We start from the raw sequence: 20,868 nt of genomic DNA, 5'->3' as shown, positions 1-20,868 counted from the left end.
TAGGAATCGGGAAGAGGTGGGTATAGAATTGGGCATTTCTAGATGCAACAGCAAGATGTGGCAAATGCTGAGGATTCAACCAATCATCTGCAAAACGATAGCCATAGGGAAGCAGAATGGACAGGGAAGAGGCAGCTGGAATTTAAACAGAGAGATGTGAGGTGACGTATTTTCACAAAAGTTCTGTGGAGAGTGTGTAGGGAAATAATGTCCCAATTATGAAGAGTGCCCACAATGTCCGGGCCTACACATGGACAGCATGTGTATGTGGCCGTAAACACCGAGATAGGAATTCCAAAAACAGATGTGCTCATACCTTCCCAGAAATGACAGTTCATCCAAATTTAGAGACGTTTTGATAAATATTTTTACAGACAGTGTTTATGTTTGTGCACTCTCAGCACAGCTCCCTTCACGACGGAAAGGTGTCAGCAACAGGCACAGACCAGGTATAACAGTAGCGAGATTCACTGCTGATCCCTTTACATTTTTCAGCTGAACAGCTGTGTGGAGATCGTTTTGCTGAAGGCGACATTCATGGAAATAAGGCATCGTTCAGGCAAACGCATTTTCCAATGACATCACCAGAAAACAGACACGCCTGCTCGTGTGATTATATATAACGTGACTCCGTGCTTAGATAGAGAAGTGATCAACACCAGCATTCTGACCGTGACCCAGCGAAGATGCAGAAAGTGCTGTCCTTGGTGCTTGTATTTCTGGTGCTGACTCAGAACAATCCTACTGGAGTGAAAGCTAGAAAGCGAGGAAGTAAGAATATTTAAACGGCACCAATACTAAAACATCTGGAGTTCATGCAGATTAATTTTAAAACGAGTGTATTTTATTTAATTGTAATGGTTTGATTGGGTAAGAGGGTGGATTGTGAGATTCGAAACAAACCGAAGAATTCAGCACGGTAGCATGGTGGTTAGCATAAATGCTTCACAGCTCCAGGGTCCCAGGTTCGATACCCGGCTGGGTCACTGTCTGTGCGGAGTCTGCACGTCCTCCCCGTGTGTGCGTGGGTTTCCTCCGGGTGCTCCGGTTTCCTCCCACAGTCCAAAGATGTGCAGGTTAGGTGGATTGGCCATACTATATTGCCCGTAGTGTCCTGAAAAGTAAGGTTTGGGGGGGGGGGGTTGTTGGGTTACGGGTATATTGTGGATACGTGGGTTTGAGTAGGGTGATCATTGCTTGGAACAACATCGAGGGCCGAAGGGCCTGTTCTGTGCTGTACTGTTCTAAGTTCTAAACTATCTCCTTTACTAATTCCCTGGTGCTTTTGTCACTATCCAAGTGCTTTGTGTGGCTTCTTGGTGTTGGGAGCTGATCCACAAGGCTGACAAAGAAAACACAAGTTACTGGGTGGGGTCACGTTGCTGGGTCTCAATGAGACTATTAGAAAAAAGTAGAAAATTTCTAAAATTGACCTCATTGAGTATTCACACTTGCTGCTCCCGATCACTGACATCTGATACAGATTGTGAGAGTATGGGCAACGTGTAAGGATAGGATCAGGATCTCCTTCCGGAGCTTTCTCCCCACACTAATTGTCTAGCCTCAGATGAGGCAATGGGGAATTGGGAGCGACACTGGAATTTTCTGTGGGAAAGGCCCCCAGACAGGAGGTATCTTTTCATTATGAGTCGTGGCATAGTTACTGAACGAGCTATCCCGAGAAACGGGGCTCCAATTCTACCACGGAAGGCATTCGGATTTGAATCATATCAGCATCATGCAATCATCGTCGCTGGTTTTAAAACCCATCTAGTTCAGTAATCTCCTGAGCCGCACTGGCCTACACGTCACTCCATCCAACTTGAATGGTCTGGCAAGGCCCTCAGCAACTACTAAATTCGGGGTATGGGAAACAAATGCTGGTTGTGTCAACTCTGCCCATATCACATGGAAGAATAAAGCAAAAAGAAAAATACCAACGGGTACTGGGATAAAAATGAATTCAACCAGATGCATACAAATGTATTAACACTGTCCCTTTCATAATACTGTGGGGTGTGAGAAGGTGGATTAAATAAACATGACAATGTGGTGAAATGATTCATTGTTAATAACTGGGGCCAGAGTTTGTATAAATTGGGAGCTGAGTGAATGTTCGTGGGTTGAGGTCACACACCAGCGTACAGAGCTCAGCAACACGGGAATGATCCACTGTTGCGGAATTATATTTCGCTCCTGTACATGGAACTGAGGACTGCCCGAGTGCTGCACTGTTGCCTCTTGATGTTTCACTCCAGTACCTGGTGCTCAGCATCGAGGGAACGCTGCACTGTTGTGGGTTAATGTTCCACTCCAGTACATGAAGCTCAGCACTGCGGGAGTGCTGCACTGATGAGTGTTGATGTTCCACTCCAGTACCTGGAACACAGCACTGCCAGAACGCTGCATTGTTGTGGATTGGTGTCCCAGTCTAATATACGGGGCTTCGCACTGCAACAGCGCTGCATTGTTGCGGATTAATACCCCAGTATTTTTTTCATTGAGCTCAGCACATCCAGCTTACTGCATTGTTGTGGTTAGATGTCCCAGCCTTATACATGGAACTCAGCAGAGCCAGAGTAATGCATTGTTGTAGGGAAATGTCCCAGTCGTATACATGGAGCTCAGCACAGCCAGAGTAATGCACTGTTGTGGGAAGATGTGCCACTCCAGGACATAGAACTCGGCACTGTGGGCGCGCTGCATTGGTTTGGATTAATGTCCCAGTCTAATGCATGGATCTCAGCACTGTGACTGCTGCATTGTTGTGGATTAATGTCCCAGTCTAATACACTGCGGTAGCGCTACATTTTTGTGGATGGATACCCCAGTCTTTTTCATGGAACTCAGCACATCCAGATCAATGCATTGTTGTGGGTAGATGTTCCAGTCTTGCACATGAAACTCAGTAGAGCCAGAGTAATGCATTGCTGTGGATAGATGTTCCAGTCTTATACATGGAGCTCAGCAGAGCAAGAGTAATGCTTGTTGAGGGTAGATGTGCCACACCACGACATAGAGCTCGGCACTGTGGGCGCGCTGCATTGGTTTGAATTGATGTCGCAGTCTAATTCATGGAGCTCGGCACTGCGGGAGCGCTCCAGTGTTGTGGATTTATGTTCCAGTCTAATACATGTCGCTCAGCACTGTGTGACTGCTGTATTGTTGTGGGTTGATATCCCACTGCAAAGATGGAGCTCAGCACTGCGGAAGTGCCGTGTTCTGGAGGAACTAACAAATGTCTGTCGACCTCTTCCTCGGAGAGAGAATATTTGGGTTATGCTGTGGTTATTCTATGTGGAGCAGGGGTTCTCGCCATTTCCTGCACCATCATCCCTCTCTGACGAGCGTGAGCAGAAACTGTACATCCTTCACATCTAATTTTCTATTTTGTGAGATATTCTGGGAAATGATTGACAGCACTCTTTTCGGATTAAACATTGTTGAACCTTGGGTGAACGCCCCCGTCCCTTAAACTGTTCGGATTCTTTCGGTGCTGCGAACAGTTCTCTAAATATATGATTGGTTTCTCTGTGTTCCTGGATAGTGGGGGTGGTGTTCTCCATCCTGGGGCAACGCACAGAGACTCTGTACATTTCAGAGAGAAAATCAACAGACCGGAGAGTGGGAGTGGGGGAGTAGGATAGAGCGTGGCAGGAATTAGGACAGAGGGAGTGAGTAAATCTGCACAGACGAGCGGGTGGGAGAGAATCTGTATAGGACAGGAAGTGGAAGGGGGGACTGGTTCGGTATTGGCCAGGGGGTGTGAGGGAGGGGGTTAGACTGTAGACATCAGAGAGCTGGGAAGACATAATCTGTATAGGGCAGGAAATGGGAGGTCGGGAGGTCGAGAAGGAGCGAGGGTGACTTTAAATCATAGAGTGGGAGGGAAATGATTCTGTGTAGGTCAGTGAGTAGGAGAGAGGGGCGGAGTCTGTAGAAAACAATGTGTGGGAGAAAGGGCGGGTGCTGAAAAAGCATGGGTGGGAGGGAGGAAATACGGTTGTACAGAAACAGTAGGTGGAGGGGATGCGTTTGTCCAGACCAGGAGTTGGGGGGCGGGAGTGAGTTTGTGCAGACCAGGAGGTGGAGGGAGGTAATTACATTGGACAAGGCAGGAGGTGGAGAGAATTGGTGAGTTGCTACAGACCAGGATGTCGAGGGAGAGAGTGAGTTTGTGCAGAGCATGAGGTGGCGGGCGTGAGTTTGTATAGACCAGGATGTGGAGGGAGGGACTGACTTTGTACAGACCAGCAGGTGAAGGGAGGGAGTGGGTTTGTACAGTCCAGGAGGAGGGGGGACGGAGTGACTTTGAACAGGCCAGGATGTGGAGGGAGGGAGCGAATTTGTACAGACCAGAAGGTAGAGAGAAGGAGTGAGTGTGTGCAGACCAGGAGGTGGAGGGAGGGAGTCAGTTTGTACAGACCATGAGCTGGAGGGGGGGGGGCTTGAGGAAATTAGATTTTACAGACCAGGAGGTAGAGATGGAGTGAGTTTGAACAGACCAGAAAGTAGAGGGAGTGTATTTGTACAGACCAGGAGGTGGAGTGTTCTTGTACAGACCTGGAGGTGGAGTGAGTGAGTTTGGAGAAACCAGGAGGTGCAGGTTGGGAGTGTATTTGTAAAGACCAGGAGATGGCGGGAGTGAGCGATTTTGTACAGACTAGGAAGTGAAGGGAGTGAGTGTATTTGTACAGAGCAGGAGATGGAGTGTGGTAGTTAGTAACAGACCCGGAGGTGGAGTGGCGAAGTGACTTTGTACAGACCAGGAGGTGAAGGGAGGGGTTGAAGTTTTACAGACCAGGAGTGGAGAGAGGGAGTGCGCTTGTACAAATAAGGAGGAGGGAGAGAGTGTCTGTACATACCACGCCAGGAGGTGAAGGGAGGCATGGAGTTTGGAAAGACACTGATGTGAAGGGACAGTGTTCGTTTGTACAGACCAGTAGATTGAGCGAGTGAGTTTGTACAGACCTGGTGGTGGAGTCAGTGAGTTTGTACTGATCAGGAGGTGGAGGGAGGGACTGCGTTTGTACAGACCAGAAGGTGGAGGGAGGGAGTGTGCTTGTACACACCTGGAGGTGAAGGAAGGGATTGTTTTACAGAACAGGGGATGGATGGACAGAGTGAGTTTGAACAGACGATTAGGTGGAGGGAGGGAGTGAGATTGTGCAGACCAGGAGCTGGAAGGAGGGAACGTGTTTTTACAGACTGGGTGGTGGAGGGAGTAATTTAGTTTGTACAGACCAGGAGGTGGAGTAAACGAGTTTGTACAGACCAGGTAGACGGGGGGAGTGAGTTTGTTCAGACCAGGAGGTGAAGTGAGAAACTCTGTACAGACAAGGAGATGGAGGGAGAGAGTGAGTACGTGGAGACTAGGACGTGGATGGAGGGGATTTCTACAGACCAGAACGTGGGTGACGGAGATCAGTTTGTGCAGATGAGGAGGTGGAGGCAGAGAGAGACTTTGTAAAGGCCAGGAGGTGGACGGGGGGAGTGAGTTCATGCAGACCACGAGGTGAAGGGAGTAAGTTTGTACAGACCAGGAGGTGGAGGGAGGTACTAACATTGGACAGACAAGGAGTTGGAGGAAATTGGTGAGTTTCTACAGACCATGACGTGGAGGGTGGGAGTCTGTTTGTACAGACAAGGAGGTGGAGGGAGGGAGTGGGCTTGTACAGTCCAGGAGGAGGATGGGACGGAGTGACTTTGTACAGACCAGGATGTGCAGGGAGGGAGTGAGTTTGTACAAACTAGGAGGTGGCGGGCGTGAGTTTGTACAGACCCGGGGTTGGAGGGTGGGAGTGAGTTTGTGCAAACCAGGAAGCTGAGGGAGGGACTGCGTTTGTACACACCAGTAGGTGGAGGGAGGGACTGAGGTTTTACAGACCCCGGGGAGGAGGGAGGGAGTGAGTTTGTGCACACCAGGAGGTGCAGGGAGTGAGTTTCTACAGACTAGGAGGTGGACTGTGGGAATGAGTTTGTACAGACCAGGTGGTGGAATGAGTGACTTTGTACAGACCAGGAGATGGAGGGAGGGAGGGATTTCGTGCAGACCAGGAGGTGGAGGGAGGCAGTTTGTACAGAACAGGTCGTGGGGGGAGGGAGTTGAGTATGTGCAGACGAGGAGGTGGAGGGATTGAGTGAATTTGTACAGACCAGGAGGTGGACGGGGGGACTGAGTTTATACAGACCAGGAAATGTAGGTAGTGAGTTCGTGCAGACCAGGAGGTGGAGGGAGCGAGTTTGTACAGACCAGGATGTGGGGGCAGGGAGTGAGTTTACGCAGACCAGGAGTTGGAGGGCGGTAATGACATTGGATAGAGCAGGAAGTGGAGGGAATTGGTGAGTTTCTACAGAACAGGATGTGGAGGGTTGGAGTGAGTTTGTACAGACTATGAGTGCAGTGTGGGGTGCGTTTGTGCAGACTAGGAGATTGTGGGAGGGAAACAGATTGTACAGAGCAGGAGGTGGAGCGAGGGCGTGAGTTTGTACAGACCAGGAGGTGGAAAGAGTGAGTTGGTACAGACCAGGAGGTCGATGAAGGGAGTGAGGCTTTGCAGACCAGCAGGTGGAGAGAGCGAATGTCATTGTACAGAGCAGGAGGTCGATGGAATGGGTGAGTTTGTACAGACCAGGAGTTGGAGGGAGTGAGCTTGTACAGACCAGGAGTTGGATGGAGGGCGGGAGTTTGAACAGACCAGGTGGAGATAGGGATTGAGGTTTTACAGATCCGGAGGTGAAGAGAGGGGGTGAGTTTGTACAGACAATGAGGTTGAGGAAGGGAGTGACTGTACAGTGCAGGGTGTGGAGGGAGGAAGAGAGTGTGTACAGATCCGGGGGTGGAGAGAGGGAGTCAGTGTGTGTAGATCAGGAGGTGGCTGGAGGGATTGCGTTTGTACAGACCAGGGGTGTGGAGTGAGTGCCTTTGAACAGACCAGGACGTGGAGAGAGGGAGTGAGATCGTAAAGGCCAGGAGGTGGATGGATGGAATGAATTTCGACAGACCAGAAGGTGGAAGGTTGGAGTGAGTTTGTACAGACCAAGGGGTGGAGGGTGGGCGTGAGGAAATGAGTTTCTACAGACGAAGATGTGGAGATGGAGTAAGTTTGAATAGGCCGGGAGGTGGAGGGAGGGAGTGAGTTTGAAAAGGCAAGGAGGTGGAGGGAGTGAGTTTGTACAGACCAGGAGTTGAAGGGGGCGAGTTTGTACAGACCAGGAGGTGGAGGGACTACGTTTGTGCAGACCAGGATGTGGAGATGGAGTTTGTTTGTACAGAACAGGTGGGGTGGGTGAGATTGTACAGACCAGGAGGTGGAGGGAGGGAATGATTTTGTACAGACCAGCAAGTGGAAGGAGGGAGTGTATTTGTACAGACCAGGAGATGGAGTGAGAGGGTTTGTAACACACCAGGACGTGGAGGGAGTGAGTTTGTAGAGACTGGGAGGTGGCGGGTGGAAGTGACTTTAGACAGACCACGAGGTGGAAGGAGGGTTTGTGGTTTTACAGAGCGGTCGGTTGAGAGAGGGAGTGCGTTTTTACAAATAAGGTGGTGGAGGGAAGGAGTGTTTTTACAGAACAGGAGGTGGATGGACAGAGTGAGTTTGTACAGACCATTAGGTGGAGGGAGGGAGTGAGCATGTACAGATCAGGAGGTGGAAGGTCGGGGTTAGTGTGTACAGACCAGTAGATGGAGCGAGTTACTTTGTACAGACCTGGAGGTGCAGTGAGATTGAAAGGACCAGGAGGTGGAGGTAGGTACTGGTATTGTACAGACCAGAGTTGGAAATAGGGAGTGAGTTTGCACAGACCAGAAGGTGGAGGGAGTGAAGGAGATTGTACAGGCAAGGAAGTTTATGGTAGGAGGGCGTTTGTACAGACCAGAAGTGGAGTGAGTGAGTTTGTACAGACCAGGACGTGGAGGGAGTGAATGGGTTCGTGTAGACCAAGAGGTGGAGGGATGGTGTGAGTTTCTTCAGACTGGTGGTGGATTGAGTGATTGAATTTGTACAGACCAGGAGGTGGACGGAGAGAGTGCGTATGTACAGACCAGCAGGCGGAGTGAGTGAGTTTGTACAGATCAGGAGGTGGACGGGTGGAGTGAGTTTGTGCAGACCAGCAGGTGGAGTGAGTGAGTTTGTACAGATCAGAAGGTCGGCGGGGGGGGGGGGGGGGGGGGGGAGTGGTTTTGAACAGACCAGGAGGTGGAGGGTGTTAGTTTGTACAGACCAGGAGATGGTGAGAGTGACTTTGTACAGACCAGGAAATGTAGGGAGTGAGTGAGATTGTGCAGACCAGGAGGCAGGGGGAGGGAGTGAGTTTATGCAGACCAGGTGTTGGAGGGCGGTATTGACATTGGACAGAGCAGCAGGTGGAGGGAATTGGTTAGTTTCTACAGACCAGGATGTGGAGTGTGGGAGTAAATTTGGACAGGCCAGGAGGTGTAGTGAGGGGGTGCGTGTGTGCAGAGCAGGAGGTTGTGGGAGGCAATCAGATTTTACACAGCAGGAGGTGGAGGGAGGGCGTGAGTTTGTACAGACCAGGAGGTCGATGGAGTGAGTGATTTTTTGCAGACCAGCAATTGGAAAAAGGGAATATGATTGTACGGAGCAGGTGATGGAGAGAATGTGGGAGTTTGTACAGATCAGGAGGGAGAGGGAGATATTTTGTGCAAACTAGGAGGTGGAGGGAGGGAGTTTGTGCAGACCAGGAGGTGGAGGGATGGAATGCGATTGTACAGAGCAGGAGATGGAGCGAATGGGTGAGTTTGTACAGATCAGGAGGTAGAGGAATAGAGTAAGTTTGTACAAACCAGGAGGTGGTGGGGAGGAAGTGAGTCTCTGCAAACCAGAGTTGGGGGGAGGAATTGAGCTTGTAAAGACCTGAAACAGGCGGGAGTGAGCTTGTACAGAACAGGTGTTGGATGGAGGGAGGGGGGTTTACAAGACCAGGATGTACGGACCAGGAGGTGGATGGGGGAGTGAGTTTGTAAAGACACGGAGGTGGAGGGACGGAGTTAGTTTGTACAGACCAGTATATCGAGCGAGTAAGTTTGTAGAGATCTGAAGGTGGATTCAGTGAGTTTGTACGGACCAGGATTTGGCGGGAGGGACTGCGTTTGTACAGACCAGGAAGTGGAGGGATTGAGTGAGATTGTACTGACCAGCGGTGGAGGGAGGGAGTTTGTAGAGACCAGAATGTGGAGGGAGGGATGGAGATTGTACATACCAGGTGAAGTTAGGGAGTTTTTACAGACCAGGAGGTGGAGGGAGGGAGTGAGTTTGCACAGAGCAGGAATGGAGGAAGGGTTTGTGCATGACAGACCAGGGGCGGAGGGAGTGGGTGAGTTTGTGCAGGCCAGGACGTTGTGGGAGGGAATGAGATTGTTCAGAGGAGGAGGTGGAGGGAGGGGTGAGTTTGTACAGACCAGGAGTTGGAGGGTGTGAGTTTGTACAGCCCAGGAGGTGGAGGGAGGGAGGGAGTTTGTGTAGACCAGGAGGTGGAGGAGGTGAATGAGATTGTACACAGCAGGAGATGGAGGGAATGGGTGAGATTGTACAGACAAGGAGGTGGAGGGAGGGAGTGAGTTTGTGCAGACCAGGAAGTGGAGGGAGGGAATGAGATTGCACAGAGCAGGAGATGGAGGGAACGGGTGACTTTGTGCAGACGAGGAGGTGGAGGGAAGGAGTAAATTTCTACAGACCAGGAGTTCGTGGGAGGACGTGAAACTATACAGACCAGAGTTGGGGGAGGAATTCAGTTTGTACAGACTCGGACGTGGAGGGAATGAGCTTGCACAGACTTGAAGGTGGAGTCAGTGACTTTGTAAATACCAGGAGGTGGAGGGAGGGACTGCGTTTGTGCAGACCAGGAGGTGGAGGGATGGAGTAATATTATGCAGACCAGCGGCGGAGGGAGGGAGGGTGTAGATACCAGAATGTGGAGGGAGGGAGTGAGTTTGTACAGAACAGGAGTTGGAGTGAGAGACACTGTACAGATCAGGAGGTGGGCTGGGTGAGTGAGTTTGTACAGACCGAGTGATGGAGGGAGCGAGTTTACAGACCAGGGGGTGGAGTTAGTGAGTTTGGACTAACCAGGGGGTTGATGGAGTGAGTTTGTGCAGAGCAGGAATGGAAGAAGGGATTGCGCTTGCACCGACCGGGGGTGGAGGGAGTGAGTTTGCACAGAGCAGGAATGGAAGAAGGGATTGAGCTTGTACAGACCAGGGGGTGGAGGGAGGGGGTGAGTTTGTGCAGACCAGGCCGTCGTGGGAGGGGATGAAATTGTTCAGAGCAGGAGGTGGAGTTTGTAGAGACCAAGAAATGTATGGAGTGAGGGAGTTTGTACAAAGCAGGAGGTGGAGGGATGTTGAGTTGTACAGAGCAGGATGTGGAGAGAGGGAATAAGTATATACAGACCAGGAGATGGAGGGAGGGGTGAATTTCTGAAGACCAGGAGGTTGTGGGAGGGAATGAGATTGTTCAGAGCAAGAGGTGGAGGAAGGGTGTGGGTTTGTACAGATCAGTGGGTAAAGGGAGAGTGTTTGTACAGACCAGGTGGAAGATGGAGTGAGCTTGTGCATACCAGGAGGTGGAGGAAGTGATTTGATTGTACAGAGCAGGAGATGGAGGGAATGGGTGAGTTTGCACAGACCAGGAGGTGGAGGGAGGGAATGAGTTTGTACCGGCCAGAAGTCAGAGGGAGTGAGTTTACAGAGCAGGAGGTGGAGGGAGGCGGTGAGTTTGTGCAAACTAAGAGGTGGGAGGGAGTGAGTTTGTACAGAGCAGGAGGTGGAGGGAGGGAGTGAGTTTGTACAGTCAAGGAGGAGGAGGAACGGAGTGACTTGGTAAAGACCAGGATGTGGCGGGAGGGAATGAGTTTTACACACCAGGAGGTGGAGGGAGGGGGTGAGTAAGTGTAGACTAGGAGATTGTGTGAGGGAGTGAGTTTTCACAGACCAGGAGGTGGAGGGAGTGAGCTTGTACAGAACAGGAGGTGGATGGAGGGAGAGGTTTTTTCAAGACCAGGATGTCGATGGAGTGAGTTTGTACAGACCAGGAGGTGGAAGGGGGAGTGAGTTTGTAAAGACACGGAGGTGGAGGGACGGAGTTAGTTTGTTCAGACCAGTATATCGAGCGTGAAAATTTGTACAGACCTGAAAGTGAATTCAGTGAGTTAGTGCAGACCAGGAGGTGGCGGGACTGACTGCGTTTGTACAGACTAAGAGGTAGAGGATGTGAGTGAAGTTGTACTGACCAGCAGGATGACGGAGGGTGTGCGTTTCTACAGACTGGGGGTGGAGGGATTGATTGAGTTGGTACAGACGAGGAGGTGGAGGGAGTGAGTGTGTACAGGCCAGGAGGTGGAGGGAGGGAGTGAGTTTGTGCAAACGAGGAGGTGGAGGGAGGGAATGAGATTGCACAGAGCAGGAGATGGAGGGAACGGGTGACTTTGTGCAGACGAGGAGGTGGAGGGAAGGAGTAAAGTTCTACAGACCAGGAGTTGGTGGGAGGACGTGAGACTATACAGACCAGAGTTGGAGGAGGAATTCAGTTTGTACAGACTCGGACGTGGAGGGAGTGAGCTTGTACAGACTTGAAGGTGGAGTCAGTGACTTTGTAAAGACCAGGAGGTGGAGAGAGGGACTGCGTTTGTGCAGACCAGGAGGTTGTGGGAAGGTATGATATTGTTCAGAGAAGGAGGTGGAGATAGAGAGTTTGTACAGACCAGGTTTAGGGAGGCAGTGAGTTTGTGCAGAACAAGAGGTGGAGGGAGGGATTTGATTGTACAGAGCAGGAGATGGAGGGAGGAAGTGAGACTGAACAGACCAGATTTGGAGGGAGGAATTGCATTTGTACAGGCCAGGTGGAAGGAGGGAGTTCAGACCAGGAGCTGGATGGAGGGTGGGAGTTTGTACCAACCAGGATGTGGTGGGAGTGAGTTTGTACAGACCAGGAGGAGGAGGGAGTGAATGAGTTTGTAAAGGCACGGATGTGGAGGGGCAGAGTTAGTTCGTACAGACCAGTAGATCGAGCGAGTGAGTTTGCACAGACCTGAAGGTGGAGTCAGTGAGTGTGTACAGACCAGGAGTGTGAGGGAGATACTGACTTTGTACAGACCAGGAGGTGGAGGGAGGGACTCAGATTGAATTGATCAGAGTTGGAGGGCGGGAGTGAGTTGTGGAGACCAGGGTGTATGGAGGGAGGGAGTTTGTGCAGACCAGGGGTGGATAGAGGGAGTGAGTTTGCACAGACAAGGAAGTGGAGTGCGTGAGATTGAACAGACGAGGAGGTGGAGGGTGGGAGTGAGTTTGTACAGACCATGAGGTTGAGGGACGAAGCGACTAAACAGACCAGGAGGTGGCGGGTGGGCGTGAGTTTCTACAGACTGACATGGTGGAGGGTGGGATTGCGTTTGTACAGAACAGGAGGTGCAGGGAGCGAGTGAGTTTGTACAGACCAGGAGGTGGAGTGAATCTTGTTGTACAGACCAGAAGGTGGACGGGTGGAGTGTGTTTGTACACTCCAGGTGGTGTAGGGAGTGAGTTTATATTAAACAGGAGTAGCAGTAAGTGAGTTTGTACAGTCCAGGAGGTGGAGGGAGAGAGTTTGTACAGACCAGGAGGTGGAGTTAGTGACTGTACAAGACCAGGAGTTGGAGAGAGGGAGTTAATGTGTACAGACCAGGAGGAGGGACGAAGTGACTACGTACGGACAAGGATATGGAGGGAGGGATGGAGCATGTACCGAAAAGAAGGGGACGGAGGGAGTGAGTTTGTGCACACGAATAGGAGGTGGGAGGGAATGAGATTGTACAGAGCAGGAGGTGGAGGAAGAGTGCGAGTTTGTACAGACCATGAGGTGGAGGGAGGGAGTGCGATTGGACAAACCAGGAGGTGGAAGGAAGGAGTTAGTTTTTGCAGACCAGAAGGTGGAGGGAGGGAGGGAGTTTGTACAGAGCAGGAGGTTTAGTAAGTGCGTTTGTAGAGACCAGGAGGTGGAGGGAGGGTGTGATTCTGCAAACACTAGGAGGTAGAGTGAGAGAGTTTGCACAGACCAAGAGATGGAGGGGGAGGCGTGAGTTTCTGTAGCCACAGAGGTGACGGGACGGAGTTAGTTTGTACAGACCAGTAGATCGAGCAAGTGAGTTTGTACAGACCAGAAGGTGGAGTCACTCAGTTTGTACTTACCAGGAGGTAGAGGGAGGGACTGAATTTTTATAGACAAGGTGGAGGGAGGGAGTGAGTTTGTACAGACCAGGAGGTGGAGGGAGGGAGTGAGATTGTACAAACAGGGTGTGAAGGGACTGAATTTGTTTAGTCAAGGAGGTGGAGGGAGGGAGTGTGATGGTACAGGCCAGAACGTGGAGGGACGGAATAATTATGTACAGACCAGGATGTGCATGGAGGGAGTGAGTTTGTATAGACCAGGAGGTGGAATGAGGGGGTGCGTTTGTGCACAACAGGAGGTTGTGAGAGGGAATGCGATTGTATAGAGCAGCAGGTGGAGGGAGGGTGTCAGTTTGTACAGATCAGGAGGTGCAGGGAATGACTTTGTACAGACCAGGAGGTGGAGCGGGGTAGTGAGTTTGTGCAGACGAGGAGGTGGAGGGAGGGTATGAGATTGTACAGAGCAGGAGATGGAGGGAATTGGTGAACTTGCACAGACTTTGAGGTGGAGGGAGGGAGTAGGTTTGTACAGGCCAAGAGGTGGAGAAAGGAAATGAGTCTGTAGAGACAAGAGTTGGAGGGAGGAATTGAGTTTGTTGAGACCAGGAGGTGGAGGGAGTGAGCTCGTACAGACCAGGAGGTGGAGGGGTGGAGTGAATTTCTAAAGACACGGAGGTGGAGGGACGGAGTTAGTTTGTACAGACTAGTAGACCGAGCGAGTTTGTAAAGACCTTATGGTGCTGTCAGTGAGTTTGGAGAGACCAGGAGTTGGAGGGAGTGACGGTGTTTGTACAGACCAGAAGGCGGAGCATCGGAGTAACTTCGTACGGACCAGGATCTGGAGGGAGGCAGTCAGTTTGTATAGAAAAGGAGTGGAGGGAGTGAGTTTGCGAAGAGCATGAGCAAGAGGGAGGGAATGATATTATACAGACCAGGAGGTGGAAGGAAAGTGTGTGTTTGTGCAGACCAGAAGGTGGAGGGAGGAAATGAGACTGTACAGAGCAGGAGATGGAAGAATGGGTGAGATTGTCCAGACCAGGAGGTGAAATTAAAGGAAAATTGAAAAAATGAAAGGTGGAAGGAATGAGTTTGCACAGAGCAGGATGTGGAGGGGGCGGGGGGGGGGGAGTGAGTTTCTAAAGCCACGGAAGTGGATGGATGGAGTGAGTTTGTACAGACCTGTAGGTGGAGTGTGTCAGTTTGTACAAACAGGAGGTGGAGGGAGGGACTGCGTTTACACAGGCCAGGAGGTGGAGGGAGTGAGTGAGATTGTACTAATCAGCGGTGGTGAGGGAGGGAGGTTGTAGAGATCAGAATTTGGTGGAAAGGAGTGAATTTGTTCAGACCATGAGGTGGAGGGACGACGTGACATTGTACAGACTAGGTGGCGGCGGGTGGGATTGAAATGTACAGGCCAGGAGGTGGAGAGAGGGCTTGACATTTTAGAGACGAGGAGGTGGAGCGAGGGAGTGAGCTTGCACAGAAAATGACGTGGAGGGAGGGAGTGAATTTGCATAAACCAGGAGGAGGACCGACTGAGTAACTTCGTACGGACCAGAATCTGGTGGGAGACAGTTTGTACAGAAAAGGAGTGGAGGAATTGAGTTTGTGCTGTCCAGGTGGTGGAGGGAGATTGAGATTGTACAGACCAGGAAATTGAGGGAAGGAATGCGATTGGACAGACCAGGTGGTGGAGGGTAGGAGTGAGTTTGTACAGACCAGAAAGTGGTGGGAGTAGTGAAATTCAACAGAGCAGGAGGTGCAGTGAGTGCCTTTGTTCACACCAGGAGTTGGAGGGAGTACGTGTGTCTGTACAGACAAAGAGGTGGTCGGAGGGAGTGAGATTGCACAGACCAGGCGGTGGAAGGAGGGAGTGAGTATTTACAGACCAGGGTGTGAAGGGAAGGAGTCAGATTGTGCAGTCCAGCAGGAGGGCGGAGTGACTTTGTATAAACCAGGATGTGGAGGGAGCGAGTTTCTACAGACCAGGGAGTGAAGGGAGCGAGTCAGATTGTACAGTCCAGGAGGAGGGCGGAGTGACTTTGTACAAACCAGGATGTAGAACATAGAACATAGAACAGTACAACACAGAACAGGCCCTTCGACCCTCAAGGTTGTGCCGAGCCATTATCACCCTACTCAAACCCACGTATCCACCCTATACCCGTAACCCAACAACCTCCCCCTTAACCTTACTTTTTTATTAGGACACTACGGGCAATTTAGCATGGCCAATCCACCTAACCCGGACATCTTTGGATTGTGGGAGGAAACCGGAGCAGCCGGAGGAAACCCACGCACACAGGGGGAGGACGTGCAGACTCCACACAGACAGTGACCCAGCCGGGAATCGAACCTGGGACACTGGAGCTGTGAAGCATTTATGCTAACCAGCATGCTACCCTGCTGCCCCCTGCTGACCCTGTGGAGGGAGGGAGTGAGTTTGTACAGACCAGAAGGTGGAGGGAGTGAATGTGATTGTACAGAGTGGGATATGGAGGAATGCGGTGAGTTTGTACAGAGCAGTATGTTGAGGAAGTGAGTTTCTGCAGACCGCGAGGTGGAGGAAGGGAAGGAAATTGTACAGACCAGGAGGTGGAGGGAGTGTGGGTGTTTGTACAGACCAACAGTTGGATGGAGGGTGTGAGTTTGTACAGACCAGGAGGTAGGATGAGTGAGTTCCTACATACCAGGAAGTGGCGGGAGGGAGGTGGAGCGTCGGAGTAACTTCGTACGGACCAGGATGTGGAGGGAGGCAGTCACTTTGTATACAAAAGGAGTGGAGGGAGTGAGTTTGCGAAGACCAGGAGCTGGAGGGAGGGAATGATATTATACAGACCAGGAGGTGGAGGGAAAGTGTGTGTTTGTGCAGACCAGAAGGTAGAGGAAGGGAGAGAGTTTGTACAGATCAGGAGATGGAGTGAGTGGGTTTATTCAGCCCAGAAGGTGGAGGGACGGAATGACTTTGAGTAGACCAGGATCTGGAGTGGGGGAATGAGATTGTACAGAGCAGGAGGTGGAGGGTGTAAGTTTGTACAGACCAGTAGGTGGAGGAAGGGAGTGAGTGTGTGAATACCAGAAGGTGGAAGGAGGGAACGTAACTCCTCAGAGCAGCAGATTGAGGGATTGGGTGACATTGTCCAGACCAGGAGGTGAAATGAAATGAAAATTGAAAAAATGAAAGACGGAAGGAGTGAGTTTGCAGAGACAAGGAGGTGTAGGGGGTGTGAGTTTCTAAAGCCACGGAAGTGGATCGACGGAGTGAGTTTGTGCAGACCTGTTGCTGGAGTGAGTGAGTTTGTACAATCAGGAGGTGGAGGGAGGGCTACGTTTGTACAGGCCAGGATGAGGAGGGAGGGAGTGAGATTGTACTGACCAGCGGTGGAGTGAGGGAGGAAGTTTGTAGAGACCAGAATGTGGTGGATGGGAGGGAGTTTGTACAGACCAGGATGTGGAGACAGATTGAGTTTGTGCAGACCAGGTGGAGGAAGGGAGTGAGTTTGTACAGACCAGGATATTGAGACAGATTAAGTTGTGCAGACCAGGAGGTGGAGGGAGTGAGATTGTACAGACCAGGGGGTGGAGGGAGGGAGTTTGTGAAGACCTGGAGGTGGAGGGATGGTTTGAGGTATTGCATACAAGGTGGATAAAGGGAGTGGGTTTTTACAGACCATGATGTGGTGGGAGTGAGTGAATATGTACAGACGTGGAGTTGGAGGGACAGTGTGACGTTGTACAGACAAGGGTGTGGTGGGATGGAGTGAGCTTGAAGTGACCCGGAGGTGGAGGGTGGGGATGTGTTTGTACAGACAAGGAGGTGGAGGGTGAGTTTGTACAGACCAGGGGGTGGAGGGAGGAAATAAGTTTGTTCAGACCAGGGGGTGGAGGGAGGGAGTGAGATTGTACAGACCAGGAGGTGGAGGGAGGAAATGAGGTTGTACGGAGCAGGAGGTGGAGGGAATGTGTGAGTGACTACAGACCAGGAGGTGGCGGACGTCAGTTTGTTCAGTCCAGGAGCTGGAGAGAGGGAGAGAGTTTGTAGGAGGAAGGGGGTGAGTTTGTACAGAGCAGTATGTTGAGGAAGTGAGTTTCTGCAGACCATGAGGTGGAGGAAAGGAATGGGATTATACAGACCTGGTGAAGGGAGAATGGGTGTTTGTACAGACCAAAAGGTGGATGGAGGGTGTGAGTTTGTACAGACCAGGAGGTGAGGGAGTGAGTGAGATTGTACAGACAAGTAGGTGGAGACAGATTGAGTTTGTGCAGACCAGGAGGTGGATAAAGGGAGTGAGTTTATACAGACCAGAATGTGGTAGGAGGGAGAGAATGTGTACAGACCTGGAGATGGAGGGAGGGAGTGACTTTGTACAGCCCAGCAGGAGGAGGGACGTAGTGACTTTGTACAGACAAGGGTGTGGAGGGAGGGAGTGAGCTTGAAGAGACCAGTAGGTGGAGGGAGGGGGTGAGTTTTACAGATCAGGAGGTGGAGCGACTGTTTTTTCTGAATAGAGGGTGGAGGGTGAGTTTGTACTGACCAGAGGGTGGAGGGATGAAATGAGTTTGTTCTGACCAGAGCTGGAGGGAGGGTGTGAGATTGTGCAGACCAGGAGGTGGAGAGAGGGAATAAGATTGTACGGAGCAGGAAGTGGGTGGAATGGGTGAGTTTGTACAGACCAGGAGGTGGCGGGAGGGACTGCGATTGGACAGACCAAGAGATGGAGTGTAGGAGTGAGTTTGGAAAGACCAGAAATTGGTAGGAGGGAGTGAGTTTGAACAGAGCAGGAGGTGCAGTTTGTGCGTTTGTGCACACCAGGAGGTGGAGGGAGGGAGTGAGTCTCTACAGACTAAGAGGTGGACGGAGGGAGTGTGATTGTACAGACCAGGAGGTGGTGGGAGGTACTGTTTTTACTGAAAAGTGTGTGAAGCGAGGGAGAGAGTTTGCACAGTCCAGGAGGAGGAGTGACGGATTGACTTTGTACAAACCAGGATGTGGTTGGAGGGAGTGAGTTTGTACTGAGCAGAAGTTGGAGGGAGGGAATGCGATTGTACAGAGCGGGAGGTGGAGGAAGGGGGTGAGTTTGCACAGAGTAGTATGTTGAGGAAGTGAGATTCTGCAGATCATAAGGTCGAGGAATGGAATAGGATTCTACAGACCTGGAGGTGGAGGGAGGATGGGTGTTTGTACAGACCAAAAGATGGATGGAGGGTGTGAGTTTGCACAGACCAGGAGGTGGAGGGCTGGAGTGAGTTTCTACTGACCAGTAGGTGGATGGATGGAGTGAGTTTGTACAGACCAGTAGGTGGAGACAGATTGAGTTTGTGCAGACCAGGAGGTGGAGGGAGTGAGATTGTACAGACCAGGAGGCGGAGGGAGAAAGTGAGTTTGTGAACACCTGAACGTGGAGGGAGGGATTCAGATATTGCATAGCAGGAGGTGGATAAAGGGAGTGAGTTTGTAAAGACCAGGATGTGGTGGGAGGGAGTGAATGTGTACAGACCAGGAGATGTAGTGAGTGAGTTTGTTCAGATCAGGAGGTGGACGGAGGGAGTGAGATTTTACAGACCAGGAGGTGCAGGGAGGGAATGAGATTGTACGGAGCAAGAGTTGGAGGGAATGGGTGAGTGTGTACAGACCAGGAGGAGTGAGTGATTTCGTACTGGCCAGGAGGTGGAGGGAGGGATTGAGTTTGTACAGACCAGGAGATGGAGTGAGTGAGTTTGTACAGACAAGGTGACTGAGAGCTTGAGTGAGTTTGTACACACCAGGAGGTGAGGGAGGCAGTGAGTTTGCACAGACCAGAAGGTGGAGGGAGGGTGAGTTTGTGCATACCAGGAGGTAGAGGGATTGAGTTTGTACAGACCATGAGGTGGAGGGATGACGTGAGTTTGTGCAGACCAGGAGGTGGAGGGACGGATTGCGTTTGTTGAGACCGGTAGGTAGAGATATGGAGTGAGTTTGAACCGACCAGAAGGTGGAGGGAGTGAGTTTGTACTGGCCAGGAGGTGGACAGATGGAATCACTTTATTCACGTCTTGGAGTGGGAGGCTGTAAACTGTCCCGCTGATAGATTCTGCTTTATGTTTTCTCATTGTTCCCCGTCTGGCTGAACAACCCGCAATTAATTCCTTCATCATGTTTTCTTTTACTTTTAGAGCATATTTATCGAAGCTTTCCGAGGAATGCTCTGGCCAGAAACAGTGATGTCCCAATCACTGAGAAGGTTGCACCTGAGGGTCTGCTTTCCCGAAGCGATGATGAGTCAGAATCGTATTGAAGGTGAAGCTGAATGATCCACTAAGGGACGACCATCAACCAGATATCTCCATGTTCTCACTGAATGGAAGCTTCACTCCTGGAAAACAGGCTAATTGATTATTTCACTCCTCCAAAACCTGACCTTGTATTCCTGCTGTCTGGATAATGGCCTGTAATCAAATATAAAACTTATTGCATTGATCACTGCTTCATGTCTTGTTTATTCTAAGGATCAGTCTGTCTGTAGCGAAGGTATCCGGTTTGAATTGAGGCTGGGCCCAGATGTGTACATTCCAGATCAAGGGAATGGGAGGTCAGTGGAAATGGTCGAAGATAAGATAGGTTGCCCACAATATCAGCTCTCTGACCGTTTACATGTAAGGATGTCTCACAAATACTGGGCCATGGTGAACGAGCTGAGGGCCTGGACGTGATAGAAGGTAACCGTGGAAATGTTTCTGGAGCTCGGCAAATGATTCAGAAAATACTGAAGGGATTTAATGGGTGAGGAAGAGGCTGGAGGCTGGTGAAGTGATTCTGAGACTGAGAACGTAATTCAGGGGATATTACAGGAGATCAGCGTGTGAAGAAAATGTTCCGTGGGTGCTGAGGTTTTCTTTCATTTTTCAGGGCACCCCGGTTGTTTTGAGAACACCACAAAAGTTTTTCCGGTACCCCTAGCGCTTTCGAGGCGCCGTGAAATGTATCGAGGCACCATGGAGGGGTTCAGGGCACCCAGAAGGGTTTCCAAGCGCTCTGGAGGTGTTCAGGACACTGTGAAGGGTTTCGAGGTGCCTTGGAGCGGTTCAGAGCATCGCGCATGGTTTATGTGCGCCACGGGCGTGTTCAGGGCACAGTAAGGGTCTATTGTCGGCATGGAGGGGTTCAGGGCATTGTGAACGTTTTCTGAGCGCCAAAGAGGAGTACAGGGCATGTGAATGGCCTCTAGTCGCAATGGAGGGGATGGACGGGTTCAAGGCATCGTGAACGGATTCTGGGCGCCATGGATGGGTTCAGGGCACCGTGAAGGATCTCTGGTCGCCATGGAGGGATTCAGCACACCGTGAAGGGGTTCTAGACGCCATGGAGGGGTTCAGGGCACCGTGAAGGATCTCTGGTCGCCATGGAAGGGTTCAGGACACCGTGAAGGGGTTCTAGTCGCCATGGATGGGTTCAGGACACCGTGAAGGGGTTCTAGTCGCCATGGATGGGTTCAGGACACCGTGAAGGGGTTCTAGGCGCCATGGATGGGTTCAGGGCACCGTGAAGGATCTCTAGTTGCCATGGATGGGTTCAGGACACCGTGAAGGGGTTCTAGACGCCATGGAGGGGTTCAGGGCACCGTGAAGGGGTTCTAGACGCCATGGAGGGGTCCAGGGCACCGTGAAGGATCTCTGGTCGCCATGGAGGGGTTCAGGACACGGTGAAGGGGTTCTAGACGCCATGG

The 20,868-nt window shown here is 51.3% G+C and overlaps 1 long non-coding RNA gene across 1 annotated transcript; it reads left to right on the top strand.

Moving 5' to 3' along the window:
- The first annotated feature begins 643 nt into the window (after positions 1–643).
- LOC119960721 lies at positions 644–19,622 on the top strand. The gene is made up of 2 exons (XR_005459505.1): positions 644–771; positions 19,319–19,622. It is a non-coding gene; the product is annotated as an uncharacterized LOC119960721 (long non-coding RNA).
- The last annotated feature ends 1,246 nt before the right edge of the window (positions 19,623–20,868 follow it).

The sequence above is a fragment of the Scyliorhinus canicula genome, unplaced genomic scaffold (assembly GCF_902713615.1).
Source record: "Scyliorhinus canicula unplaced genomic scaffold, sScyCan1.1, whole genome shotgun sequence".
NCBI lineage: Eukaryota > Metazoa > Chordata > Chondrichthyes > Carcharhiniformes > Scyliorhinidae > Scyliorhinus > Scyliorhinus canicula.
This window is presented reverse-complemented; position numbering and strand designations above follow the sequence as displayed.